The sequence below is a fragment of the Typopeltis vanoorti genome, chromosome 2 (assembly GCF_054136105.1).
Source record: "Typopeltis vanoorti isolate ZY-2024b chromosome 2, IOZ_Tvanoo_1.0, whole genome shotgun sequence".
Classification (NCBI taxonomy): Eukaryota; Metazoa; Arthropoda; class Arachnida; order Uropygi; family Thelyphonidae; genus Typopeltis; species Typopeltis vanoorti.
In genome coordinates, this window is record NC_143550.1 from 120,921,858 (window position 1) to 120,935,996 (window position 14,139).

Sequence of the window (14,139 nt, forward strand, 5' to 3'; positions counted from 1 at the left end):
GTGGCGTTTGCATACCGCCGCGCTTGGCAGCACGAAGGAAGACTTGGTTTCGAGTCTAGTCGGCGACTAGAGGAAATTTTTCAAAGCCTTTTTTCGACCGGTTCCCGAGTTAGTCGATCTCTGGCACGGGCAAGCAGGTTTTTCCTCCCGGAAACTCCGGTTTTTCGTCCTGTAAACTCAAGAAAATCGACCGTAGAACCCACATTATTTCAGACATTAAGTATATTGTGTTAGGGTTAGGGACCACGAGATGTCGGCACATTTGAGCCGTCTCTCTTCACTGCGTACCGCTTAATTAGTGATAGCCTTGGGCCATCTGTCTCTGATTGGGTACCAGTGGAGATTGAACTGCCCACTCAGTCTCCTAAAGTTAGATAGGGTTAAATGGCCTCGCCTACTCCCGTATACGGGAATAAAAAAATAATAATAATAATAATAAAAAAGGCCTTAGCTGATATCCAGTTTGCAGCCTCACTTGGATTTAAGCATTCTCAAGAGATTATTGATGTATATATTTTAATATTTCTACAGAATATTAGTACATATAGTCGCGCAGAGCTTTACAAGATGAACAGGTCCTCATATACTAAGAGGATTTAGAAATCTGAGCTATCGACATATCTAGAAAGTCCAAAAGTTTCAAAAAAATATATTTTTTATTTTTTTTTTACTTTTATTAAAAAAGTTAAAACGAGAACATCATAAAGTCTGCATTTATTAAGCTATCTCAATTAAAAAGCCATATATTTACTTATTTATTAAAAGTAAGTAAAATTTTAAATACTTCTAAATTAAATTATTTAGATTTAAATATATTGTAGATTTTTGCGGGCATTTATTTTATGCTCTTTTTTTTGTATAAAGACATAGCCTCGTGTGGTAGCCAGGATAAGAATAGCCTCACTGTAGCCCATACATGTCGTATGAGGCGACAGGTTTATTCCAAAAATTTTTATAGCGCCTCCGTAGCGCAATTGGAAGAACAACGGTACATTACCCCCTTCGATTGGAACAGGCCTAAGTTCGATTCTCGTCGCGACGGGAGGAATCTTTATCTGGACGATTTTAATCGGAGGTGAGTTAGCCGATCTCATACGGAGGTAGCAGGATTTTTCTCCCGGAAACTCGGGTTTTTCATCCCGCATACAGACAAATCTGCCCTTCAGAATACACGCAATTTACAGACAAAAAATACTAGTTGTGGTAGTGGTGGAGGTGGGCGGCAGACGGCGTTGATGGAGATGATTCGTAGTAGAAGTTCGGTGTAGTGGTTGAGACAGTTGTAGGTGTCCTCCCGCAATGAGTCTTCGGACTCCTTGGAGGTGTCACGAATAATAATAATAATAATAAATGTAAGTAAGTAAGTAAGTGAAATATCCCTCTCTCTCCCACCCTGAGAAATTATATATACAGTATATAATTTCTATATTTCTATATATATGTATAATTTCTACAATAATTATATTAATAATTGTATATATATAATTTCTCAGAGTTTATATTTATTTATTTAAAGTTGAGGGTGGGTCAGCTGATCTCATACGAGAGTAGCAGGGATTTTTCTCCCAGAAACTTGGACTTTTCATCGCACATACATACAAATTAGCCCACATTTAACTTACAGAAGGGTGGCAGATGCTATTAGTGGCGCACTAGATGGCACTGTGTGTGTGTAGCTGAAGGCTTGTACCGTACAAGTACATTTTAGTGCAAGTCTCTCTCTCTCTCTCTCTCTCTCTCTCTCTCTCTCTCTATATATATATATATATATAAATAGATATAGATAGCTATATAGATATAGATATATATATATATAGCTTGGTATCTTTAACATATATATATATATATATATATATATATATACATACTAGGCCCCCCCCTGGCGCTTACGGCGGCCAACCCCCCCCCCGAGTTCCGGGCTGGTAAGCTGGTAAGACAAAAAAAGTTTCAAATTTGACAATTGACATTTATGTCTTTAGGGGTGAAGCAAGATGCTTTTCATATTCCCCACTATCTGTTGTGGTTACAGTAAGGGTAAAATTTATGAGCAGTTTGCTCACCCTGAATGGGCATGGAGATTATGCATCGCTATAGGATACTAATATAGCTTTTGGTCTTCTATATTTCAATATGCCCGTTGCCTCGTATGCTGCAGCTTGCTGAACCAAATCGTTGGGGTGTGTGGACATTTTTAGGAAAAACTTGGATGCTAAGGATTGTAGAAAAGAGAAAATATAGGGAATATTTGCATCTCTATGAAGTTGATTGTTTCTAACATACCACGGAGCGTTCAGAATCATTTTCAAGCATTTGTTCTGCACTCTTTGTATCTTGATAATGTTAGTATTAGAGGTGCATCTCCAGGTTGGAGAGGCATAGGTGATTATAGGACGAATCGTCATCTGGTATAGGTGCAATTTGATTCTGTTGCTAAGCTTGCTATTTCTATTAATTAGCGGACAGATCTGAGCTATGGCTTTAGATGCCTTTGTGCATGCAGACTTGGTGTGTTGATTGAAAGATAGCTTTTTGTCGAGAATTACACCCAGGTAATTTGTTTCTGTCTGCCAGGAAATTTTAGTATTGAATTGTAACACATCTCCTACAGGAGACATTGGCCTTTTTGAGAAAAGAACGCGAAAAGTTGGTTCTCCACTTAGAGAACCAACCATCCAGCTTTAGAATGTTTTCTTGAAGATTTCTGGTAATGAAATGGGGTCTGAGAGATCTGGTTAGTATTGCCGTATCGTCCGCATACAGGGCCAAAATGGAAGTCATCGGATTGTGCGGGATGTCTGACATGTATATAGAGAACAGCAATGGAGCCAGTAGAGATACCTGCGGCACTCCAGCAAAGATGTGGCGCTGGGAGGATGTAGAACCGTTGATTTTTACTTGCACTGATCTATTCTGAAGATATGAATGGATTAAATGAACCATTTTTAGTGAGGTACCGGCTGAGATAGGTTTGTGCAGGAGTCCAAAATGTCAGATTTTGTCAAATGCTTTGGATAAGTCTAGGAAAACAGCTCCTGTGCACTGGCGCCAGTTGTAGCTGGTGGTGATGTATTCCACAATTCTGTGGATTTGCTGGGTAGTACTATGGTGTTGCCTGAAACCAAACTGTTCTTTAGGGAGGATGTTTAGGTCATTTACTGAGGTTTGGAGTCGTGAGAGGATGACCTTCTCTGCAACCTTACCCCGATTGAAGATGAGACTGATTGGACGATAATTTTTCAGTAGGTGTGGGTCTTTGCCTGGCTTATGTATAGGAATTACGTCAGCCAGTTTCCAGGTGGAAGGAAAACAGTGAAATCTTAAAATTGCATTTATTATACTGGTCAGGGGCACTACTGCTTTTCGAAGCAGACGTTTGATCACCCGATTAGTAATGCCGTCTGGCCAGGAGCTTTTATCATTTTCGATAGCTATTAACGCCAAACTAACAAGCCTTTTTTGTGACATACTTTTGTTCTTAAGTAGGTTTTAATAATTTTCAACTTGGAAAAGGAACGTTCACCGCTCGCTACACTAACAGGCAAGGTTAATAGTATCCTTAAAGCAATTGAAAAGTTAGGGAAAGATAAATTATTGGACACAATAAAATTAAGAATATCGAATGGGTTTTGAATATTTAAATTATCCTTCCGAAACATATCCCGGAAAGCACACATCTCGTCGTTTAGTTCTATTGCATTTACGTCTTTATTTTCGCAATCCTTCAAGAGAATCTCTAAATCGTCACAATTTTTTCGTAAATCTTCGTTATTAATTTGTAGTAATCTATAATTGTGGCGTTTCGTCACGATGCTCGTAGTGAAATTGTCGCGTCTTCTTTCGTCGTCGAATTTCCGTACCAGTTTTAAATTCTTGTTCTCCATCCACCTGTTCACTCGGTTCTTTTGCCGTTTTTAGAACTTCTTTAAAATTTGTGTCTGATCGACACTCTTGTAAGAATATTTTTAAGTTTTCGATAGACTCTAAAGCAAGTGTAATGTTCATATTTTTGTCTTGAAGCATTTTACTCACAGGGTTTATTCTGTTAAGAATCATGCCAAGTTATAAGAGAACAAATAAATTTGTAGTCCTTTATTTTAGCACATAATGTTTGTGCTTCATGCTGAGTTTCTTTATTAAAATTTTCATTATTTAAAATTTCAAAAGTGCATCCTAAATTTCTCCTAACTGATATCGTAGAGGGCGGATTGCATTAATTTTACTTTTCCATCGTGTTTCTGATGGCTGTTTCCATGTTAATTTTTTTACGAACTTTAAAAGGATTGCTCAACGTTTGTAAGAGAATGAAAAGAAATTGTATATTTCTTGAATAATTGCAAAAAGTAATTGTATCTGCATTCACTTTGGCTTCATCGTTAATGATTAAATTTAGAGTATGAGCTGCATATAGTACGTAAAAAAGCTCGAGGATTTTTGTTCAAAAGCAATTTTTGAAGCCCATATCCTTGATCTCGCATGTTTTCAATGGGAATGTTCCATTTTTCCAGTTGTTCCCCTATTGTTGCACATAAAGTACGTCCTGTGGAATCTGATATATCTGCAAAATCTAAAACGTTTTCCCTGATCTTGACAATTCCATTGTCACAGGAAACAAAGCGAATAATAATGGTCATTTGTTCTGTTTTACTTGCATCAGTTGTGCAGTCTCTAAAATTATGGAATAATATTTAGATTTTCGAATTGATAATAAAATTGTATCCTTGATTGCGTTACTTAAAGTTTCCGATATTTCATTTTGAGTGTCTTTACTCAAGTAGTGTACTCTATTGTTTCGTTGTAGGGCCCTTTCAACATGATTTTCCATAACGGGATCAAACTTCCCAAACAGTTCGACTAATTTTAAAAAATTGCCGTTATTCCTTTCATATAATTTATCAGATGATCCGCGAAAAGCTAAATTTTGGCTACCAAGGAATTTTATAATTACATTCAAGCGTTCTAGAACACTCGTCCAATGTTTCTTTTCCATTTCATACATGTGGGTCTGGCAATCAATAGTAGTTTTGTGTTTTAAATTTTTATCAAGTTCCTTCCATTTTAAGAAATTTTTCATGCGAATTAAACTAGTCTCATGTCTATGCAAAGTTATACTTGCATTTCTTCAATCGTTATAACCTTCTACAGCACTACTTGATTCAGTAGGTGCGAAAAGTTTGCAACAAAAGCAAAAAATAAATAAATAAAGTTTCGGAATAAATGAGCCATGTTCTTGGCACGAGATCCCCGTTTTCCATTTTTCTACTATAATAAGTGTCTCCAAATTTACACCCCTATGCATCTCTGGGATATATTATATTTTTCTTTTGAACAGGCTCCATTTTAATTAAAACAACTCGTAATTTTTCATCAATATTTCCCCATTCACCTGGATCTTCTAAATTTACAGAGACTAACAATGTGTTAGTTTTATGGGCAACTACAACTAAATCTTCTCCTAACTGTTTTTCATTTAAGTCATACGTCTTGTTATCTTGTTCAATAGTTGCGATAGTACTTTTCATGCAAGATGGATGATGTTCACGGTTATTCAACTCTGATTTCTGATGTATCAAGTTGGTTACAATCTACATCAGAATGTTTTAATATTTTAACAAATTGATTAAGAGCCCCAGTTTGTTTCTTAAAATCTGCTTCTTTCTCAGTACGCTTACAATTTTGTGCACCGGATAACTTTTTTTTAAATTTCTGATTCCATTTCTATTTTATACCTACAAGAAATTATTACACAACACGACACAGAGACGAAATAATAGTCCGCACTGCGCTACTGTCAGTAGCCTACTGATATGCGTACCATATGACTGGTTAACTAGCAACAAATGTTTTGTACGAAAATTCGTTTCTGCGCATAAAAACCGTTCACCGTTTCACTTTAGATAGACTGCAGCAGACACAAAATTTTGCAGGCAAGCATTTAGCCTGCTCTCGCTGCAAAATTCTAAACAGCCAGCTGATCAAAGAGGCAGCAATATACAATTTTTTAAAATTTTTATTCGGTGTATCCGGCCTTATTTATTTTAATATTGATCATTCTAAGAATTTTTTGTTTTCTTGAAAAAAATTTTATTTCGTAAAAATGAACTTATGAACCGTACCTAGGCGGCACCAGCATGCTCTGCATGCTCGCTTCCGCCGGCCCTATATATATATATATATATATATATATATATATATCAAAACTAACCATTCTGTCAGAATTCTCGAGTTTAAGATTTTTTTTTTCGTCTTTGAAATGAAATCCTCAGAGTTTTTGATATAAGAGGAGGAATTACCAATGAGATGTTTTAAGGAAACGGCAAGGTATTTGGACAGGCTGTAAGTATATGAGTCAATACCTTCAACTGTTGGTCTTAAAGGTGTGTCTGCCTTGTGGATCTTCGGAAGATTGTGCAAACGGGGAATAAGGGAATGGAGAGATAGTCTGGTGTGTCTAGGAATTTCTGAAGTAGATCTGAGAAGGTTGTTGGTACGGTTATGAAGCTACCTTTTAGGGTCACTTTGTAAGAGAGAGAGCAGTGGTGCACCCAGATGGGGGCCAAGGGGCCCGGGCACCCCCCAAAGAAAAGGAAAAAGCACTAGAAAAATTTCCAAAAATCTTTTCCTAATTAAAATTCATTTTTTTTTATTTATGTTGTGTGCTACTTATGAATTAGCGATCACTGCAGATGCTCAGTTATAGGTCATATGCGATGTGTAGTGTGTATTCGCAAAACGTCTACTCAACTCGACCCCCTCCAAGATTAAATCCTGAGTGCGCCACTGAGAGAGAGTAGATATCAGATATTAATAAACTGTTGCTCTTGGAACGGTAATCAGATCTGTCTAAGCCTATAGTTGCATTCCATTCGACTGCAGGTAGGATAATGATTTCGTCGTTATTACGAAGATGGTGGATAGCTCTTCGTTCAGCCAAGGATAAATTATCTGCAGGACGACGACTGTTGTTTATGGTAAAAATAGCTTCAATTTTGAGTAGTTTCGCTGTTTGTTTTGGCAAATGCGAGGCAGCCTTTTCTACTTTGGTTAGAAAGAGTTCCTTAGCAATGGATGTGAGGGACGGGACGAAGTTCAGCCCTTTAGAAACGCTAATTTATGCTGAAGAAAGGGTATGTGAGTATTTGTTAATCACAACAATTTCCAGGTTCTGTAAACCAATAGAAGATTGACGAGTTTGTTCCTGTCTGAGTCGACTGAATTTCCCGATGAGAGTTAATTTATTGGTGTATCAGGATCTAGAAGTACGGTGTGAGCTGATGTTTTTAATCTCATTCCAGTCACTGTTGTGTATGGATGAACTCAGGTTTTTTTCTAAAGCACCTCTTTTAGAATAGGCTGAAACTTAAGTAAATTTAGTGTCTGCAATCCAGATCTAGTTTAGCTTTATGGTAGATATTATGTGCACATTTTGTGCGAATAGATTCTTTAAAATCTAAGAACTTAGGGATGACAGAGTGGGACTTGCATCATTTTTAAAAAGTCTTGCATCATTTTTAAAAACCTATTGATGAAAAGTCCAGAATCTTTGATATTCCTTGATGTTTTGTAGAGTTACCTCATCAGAAGGTAGACTGATATTGTGACTAGTATTTACTTGGCTTGTAGATAATTTAAAAATTAATAATTATACTGATTAAGAACACCGAGAAAGGCAAGAAAACTTTAATGTAACACAAGTAGTTTCGTCGGAACGCCGACTTCTTCAGGTATGTAAATAATAACAAAAAACTGGAAAGATAACAAGGTAAAAACATGGACTTCTCAAATTAACAAAATAGGACTAGCAACAGTCATATTTAAACTGGTGTCCGCGTGGCAGGACTAGCGTGAGTTGTAAGTGAGTGGCAACTGATTCGAGAGCGCCAGAACTCAATCACTGCGCTGTGGGCGTCAGGTAAACTGTAGATTAAATTGTTATTTATGTGTGATGGATCCAGAACTGTTTCTTTTGATTCTACGATACGTCTCTCAAGTTCGTCACCGCATTTATGGATATTGATCATAAGATTGCAGGCTATCTGGTGTTGAAGCTCTTCTAGATTAGAGTTAGCAGAGAAAAGACATGACTGGAGAGTGAGTTTGAATGGGTTCTTTTGTAAGAGATGTCACGCTGGTGTTCCTCAAGACGTAGTGAAATAGACTTATCAGTCTGTCTATAATAAGGTTTAGTACAGTTGCAGACGACTTTATAAACTCCAGGAAACTGAAGCTGGTTGTGTTTTGGTTTGGGGAAATTCAGAAAAGGACGAAGCTTTGGTAGGGTGGAGAAGTGGATTTTAAGTGATTAGAAGATTAGAAGTGATTAGATTAGAAGTGGAAATAAAACCAAGTTTCTCTGTAGGGAAGTGATGAGAAGAGGCATGCAAGTACTACCTGTGTGAGTAGTTTTTCGAAAAATCGAAAATTTAAGCCAATCAGGTATTCTAGAGATCTTTAAGTCCAAAAAAGAGAGGACGCCGTCCATCTCTAGTTCTGATGTGAATTTGATGTACTGGTGTTGATTATTTAAATAATCAACACCAGTACATCAAGGGCTCACTTTAGTGAGTATGGGCATGGCAAACCCGAGGTACCTGATGCTGGACCATGCCTTACTTCGTGTAATATATATCTGTTATATTATTCTGTAGACTGATCGCTCCTCTTCTTTCTTTGCTTCTTTCTCCTCTCCTTGCTCCTTCAACATAATGCTATTAGAGTGTTCGAGGGCTAGGGGTGAGTCTTTCCTATCTTGCTAAGTCATTTCGTCTTATGCAGCCACCGAAGGAGGCAAGCTAGCCTCAATAAGTGCTGGTCCCAAGCCCGGATGAATGCGAAGGTTGATGTCAGAAAGGGCATCCGGTCGGAAAACTTCAGTGCCAACTCAAACTATGATTATGAGTCGAAGAGAAAATGATATAAGGGCTATGGCGTACCCCTTAAGCGACGCGCAGCCACATCGCCCTACAGCTGTGAGAAGTGGACGAGGGCTACCGCATCAAGGGCGGGTGCGGTTAAAGAAGCGAGCCCAGCAGGTGGAGAGGATGTTGCGAGTGGGAACACTGAATGTTGGAAGCATGACTGGAAGGGGAAGAGAGGTGGCAGACATGATGAGGAAGAGGAAGTTGGACATTTTATGTGTGCAGGAGACAAGGTGGAAAGGGGGAAAGGCAAAGGAACTGGCAGATGAATATAAATTGTTCTACTCTGGAGCGAATAACGAGGGAAGAAATGGTGTAGGAATTGTGGTATGTGGCAGAATGAAGGGTGAAGCACTGGACGTGGGTAGAAGGAACGACTGGATCATGCGAATGAAATTGGGTCTTGGAGAAGAGCGGGTGGTCGTATTATGCGTATATGCCCCGCAAGTTGGTTGTACAGCAGAGGAAAAAGATGAGTTCTGGGACGTGTTAGATGAAGAAATGAGGGAATTGGAAGAAAATGAGATGGTCATTGTCGGAGGAGACTTGAACGGGCATATAGGAAGACAGAATAGAGACTGTGAAAGGGTGCATGGTGGCCACGGAGTGGGAATGATGAACCAGGAAGGAGAGAGGGTTGTGGACTTTGCAGTAGCGTTTGATCTGGCAATTGTGAACTAGCTTTTCTTCAAGAGGGAAGAACATTTGATAACATTTAGAAGTGGTAACAACAGCTCACAAATTGACTACATTTTGACTAGAAGAAAACATCTTAAGGTTGTGACAAATTGTAAAGTAATTCCAACAGATCAAGTAGCACAACAACACCGACTGCTGTGTGCAGACTTTAAAATAAGATCGAAGATAAGAACTTCTGGTTGCCATGGGATGAAGACAATTAAGTGGTTTCGCTTAAAAGAGGAGAGTGTGAGGAATCGTTTTAGGGAAAGAGTGTTAGAGAGGATTTCGGATGGACTGGAAAGTGTACAAGATTGGTGGAAACATAATTCAAAAGTAATCCTGAGCTGTGCAATCGAGGTGCTTGGTGAACATCTGGAAAGATTAGAGAGCAGAAGGAGGGTTGGTGGTGGAATAATGATGTACAAGTGGCAGTGACAGCTAAGAGGAAGGCAAAGCAGAAGTGGGATGAGTCAAGAGTGGAAGAGGACAGAGAGGTGTACAAAGAGAGAAAGCAAGAAGCCAAGAGAGTTGTGACACAGGCGAAGGCCATGGCATATCAAGATCTGTATGATCAATTAGAAACAAAGGAAGGACAGAGAAAAATTTACCAACTAGCGAAATGTAGAAATAAAGCAGCTAAGGACATCTTACATGTGAGGCAGATCAAAGATGCTGAAGGAAGAGTATTATGGAGGGATGTGGACATAAGAAACAGATGGAAAATATGCTTTGAGGGACTTTTGAATAAGGAAAATGCAAGGACTCACAGAGGAGATGGGCAGCCTTCTGAGGGGATGGTGCAGAACATCAGCAGAATGGAAGTGACAGAGGCCATGAAGAGGATGAGGAATGGAAAAGCGGTGGGCCCCGACAGAATTCCAGTGGAGGCATGGAAGGCACTAGGGGAAGAGGGAATTGACCTGCTGTGGGACCTGTTCATGAAAGTTTGCCAACAGGAAAATATACCCGAGGAATGGAAGGAGCGTACTCTTGTTCCCATCTACAAGGGTAAAGGGGATGCACAAGACTGTAAAAATTACAGAGGAATAAAGTTCATGTCCCACACAATGAAGATCCTAGAAAGGGTTCTTGATGGTAGATTGAGGAAGGAGGTGGAGATTGGAAAGGAACAATTTGGCTTCATGCCTGGTAGATCAACAACAGATGCTATCTTTGGGTTACGACAGATGATGGAAAAATATCAAGAGAAACAAAGGGAGCTACATCTGGTATTTATTGATCTGGAGAAAGCATACGATAGAGTGGCAAGGCAAGAAGTCTGGAGGTGTCTGAGGGAGAAGAAGGTGCCGGAGAAATATGTCAGATTGGTTCGGGAAATGTACAGAAATGTGAAGACAAGTGTTCGGACCTGTTTGGGACAGACAGAAAGTTTTCAAGTAACAGTTGGCTTGCATCAAGGGTCAGCATTAATTCCGTTTCTGTTTAATATTGTGATGGAGGTGGTAATAGAGGAGGTGAGAGAAGATGCACCTTGGACAATGTTGTATGCAGATGACATCTTGCTGTGTGTAGATTCAAGAGAAGAAGCGGAAACTAAACTGGAAAGATGGAGAAAAGTACTGGAAGAGAGAGGTATGAGACTGAGCAGAAGTAAGACAGAGTATATGTGTTGCACAATGGGCGGTGGCCAGGAGACAGATCTGGAGCTGGAAGGAAATCATCAGAAAGGTGAGAGACTTTAGATACTTAGGTTCAACAGTAGAAGAAGATGGATGAGCTGAGAAGGAAGTGGGATGCAGGATACAAGCAGGTTGGAGGAACTGGAGGGAGATGGCTGGAGTGTTATGCGATAAGAGGGTGCCGATCAATCTGAAAGGCAAAATTTATAGGACAGTAGTGAGGCCAGCTATGACATGCTATAGAAACTGTAGCCCTGAGGAAAAATAACATCAGCAGAATGGAAGTAGCAGAGATGAGAATGCTTAGGTGGATGTGCAGTGTGACCAGAAAGGATCATCTGAGAAATGATTATGTCAGGGGAACAGTGAAAGTTACGAACTTAGGAGCGAAAATACAGGAGCCAAGGTTGTGATGGTTTGGTCATGTGATGAGGAGGGAGGACGAATATGTGGCAAGAAGGGTCATGCAGATGGATGTGCAAGGAAGGCGGAAGCATGGGCGGCCAAAGAAGAGATGGAGGGAGCTGGTAGAAGAGGACTTGAAGATGAAGAACTTGGATGTAGTGACAGCCCAAGACAGGAAGGTGTGGAGGAGACTCATAACAAACAGTGATCCCACTTAAGTGGGAGAAGCTGTAGAAGAAGAAGAAGAAGAGGTGTTGATTATTTAAATGATCTAGGAAGGTTTGTAGCTCCTCTAGACCATATTCCCAGATAAAGAAGATGTCTATATATCGCAGCCACAGTTTAGGTTTTCATGCTGCGTTTGAAATATCTCTCTCTTAAAAATTTTCTAGAAAAATATTGGCTAAGAACGGAGATAATGGGGTGCCCATAGCTAAGCCTCTGGTTTCTTTACATATTTTTCCTTCAAAAGAGAAATAGCCGCAGTTTTTGCAGTGTGTTAATAAAGCAAAATTTTTCTTGGAAACTTACAGCCTGTCCAAATACCTTGCCGTTTACTTAAAACATATCATTGGTAATTCCTCCTCTTATATCAAAAACTCTGAAGATATCATTAGAAGACGACAAGTTTAAAATTCGTGAATTCGGACAGAATGGTTAGTTTTGAAATCGTCTCACTTTTTACAAATGTGCCCACAGAAGAAGTCCTCAATCTACTTAAAAACAAAGTATTTAAGTAGATCGAATACTAACCCTAACAAGATATATCACTGACTGTCAAAAAAATAATAAAAATGGCACCTCCAACGTTTCATGGTCCACAGGAGTGAAAGTAATTTTTTGACCTTAATATTTTGGGAATTGTATTTATCCACTCTCTCACCATAGCCTATGTGTATTATTCAGACATGTTATATAACAGGTGGTGTTCCAAAACTTGTAACTGTTCTGGCAAGATGATATTGATTAGACATGTAATCTTTTCTTCCTTTATCGGATTTGCAGCGAAATTCTGGATTAAAGAATGCAATTTGGATTTGGCTCGTCCATGTGGACCTATTAACTACTGGTGAGTATTTTCTCTCTCCCTTTTCTTTATATATTATTATTATTATTATTATTATTATTATTATTATTATTATTATTATTATTATTATTATTATTATTATTATTATTATTATTATTATTATTATTATTATTATTATTATTATTACAGGCAACTCTAAGGAGTCCTTAGACTCATCGAGGGAGGCCCTGAACATCATATCAAGAACACTATTCGGCATTCCCATCAAAGCAAAGTATCTCTCATACTTTGCTTTGAACTCATTTACAGTCATGGCACCCACAACAAACTCTGACAACTTATTCCACTCATTCACCAATCTCCAGTAAAAAACAAAGTTCTAACACCCTTGTTAAGTACACTTTTGCTCAGTTTCCATGGATGGCTCCTAGTTCTCCCATCACCAGACTTGTTCTGAAAAATTTCCGCTGAATTAATCTAGTAAAAACCCTTCAGTAATTGAAAATCACATCACCCCTTTTCTGCCTATAACCAATTTCTGTAAACCACAGATCTTCAATCTGTTCTCATAAGGTTCATTCCATAGTCCAGCTATAATCTTGGTCACTTGCTTCTGGATTCTGTCAACCTCCTCCCCCATGAAGAAGAAAACCATTGGCCCTGATCTGGGCGCAGTTGTCAAGATGGGATCTTTTCAAAGCTCGATAAAGAGGAACAATAACTTTCTTATCTTTGCTTGTCAAAGTATTCTTCAGTAATCAACTCATCTGATGAGCTGATTTAGTCACTTTTGCTATATGCCCCCCTAAATGTCTACTTCCAATCTACCAACACACCTAAGTCAACCTCCTGGAGTACAGTTCCACCAATGTGATATGGTGCTGCTAATTTTTTCACCCCAAAATGCATAACCTTACACTTTGCTACATTAAACTGACATCCATTCTCATTAGCCCAGACTGCCAATCTATCTAAATCATCCTGCAAAAGTTTTACATCTTGAGCACTCGCTATTGCTCTACCCAAACTTTACATCATCAGCAAATAAATGAAAAGTTCCTCTCAGATCCTTTCCTATATCATTAATGAAGAAATTAAATCGGCAGTGGTCCTAAAACAGAACCCTGTAGCACTTAGTAACAGGGCCTTCTTTAGACTCCATTCCTGAATAAACTACTCTCGGATATCTCTCCATCAATAGCACCCTCCTATTCATCTCATCAACCCTATATCCATCCCCATGTGCCGCAGTTTACTGATTAGAATTCCATGTGGTATCCTTTCAAAGGCCTTACAAAGTCAAGCATTATCACTGCCAATCCATTTCCCTTCAACCGTCAATGTTTTAGAAACGTGATCAGGTTACGGAGGCATGATCTACCGTTCACAAAACCATGCTGTCCTCCATACAGCATCCCGTTTACATTTATCCAATCCTGTATTTTGCTCTTGACTAATATCTCCAAAGCTT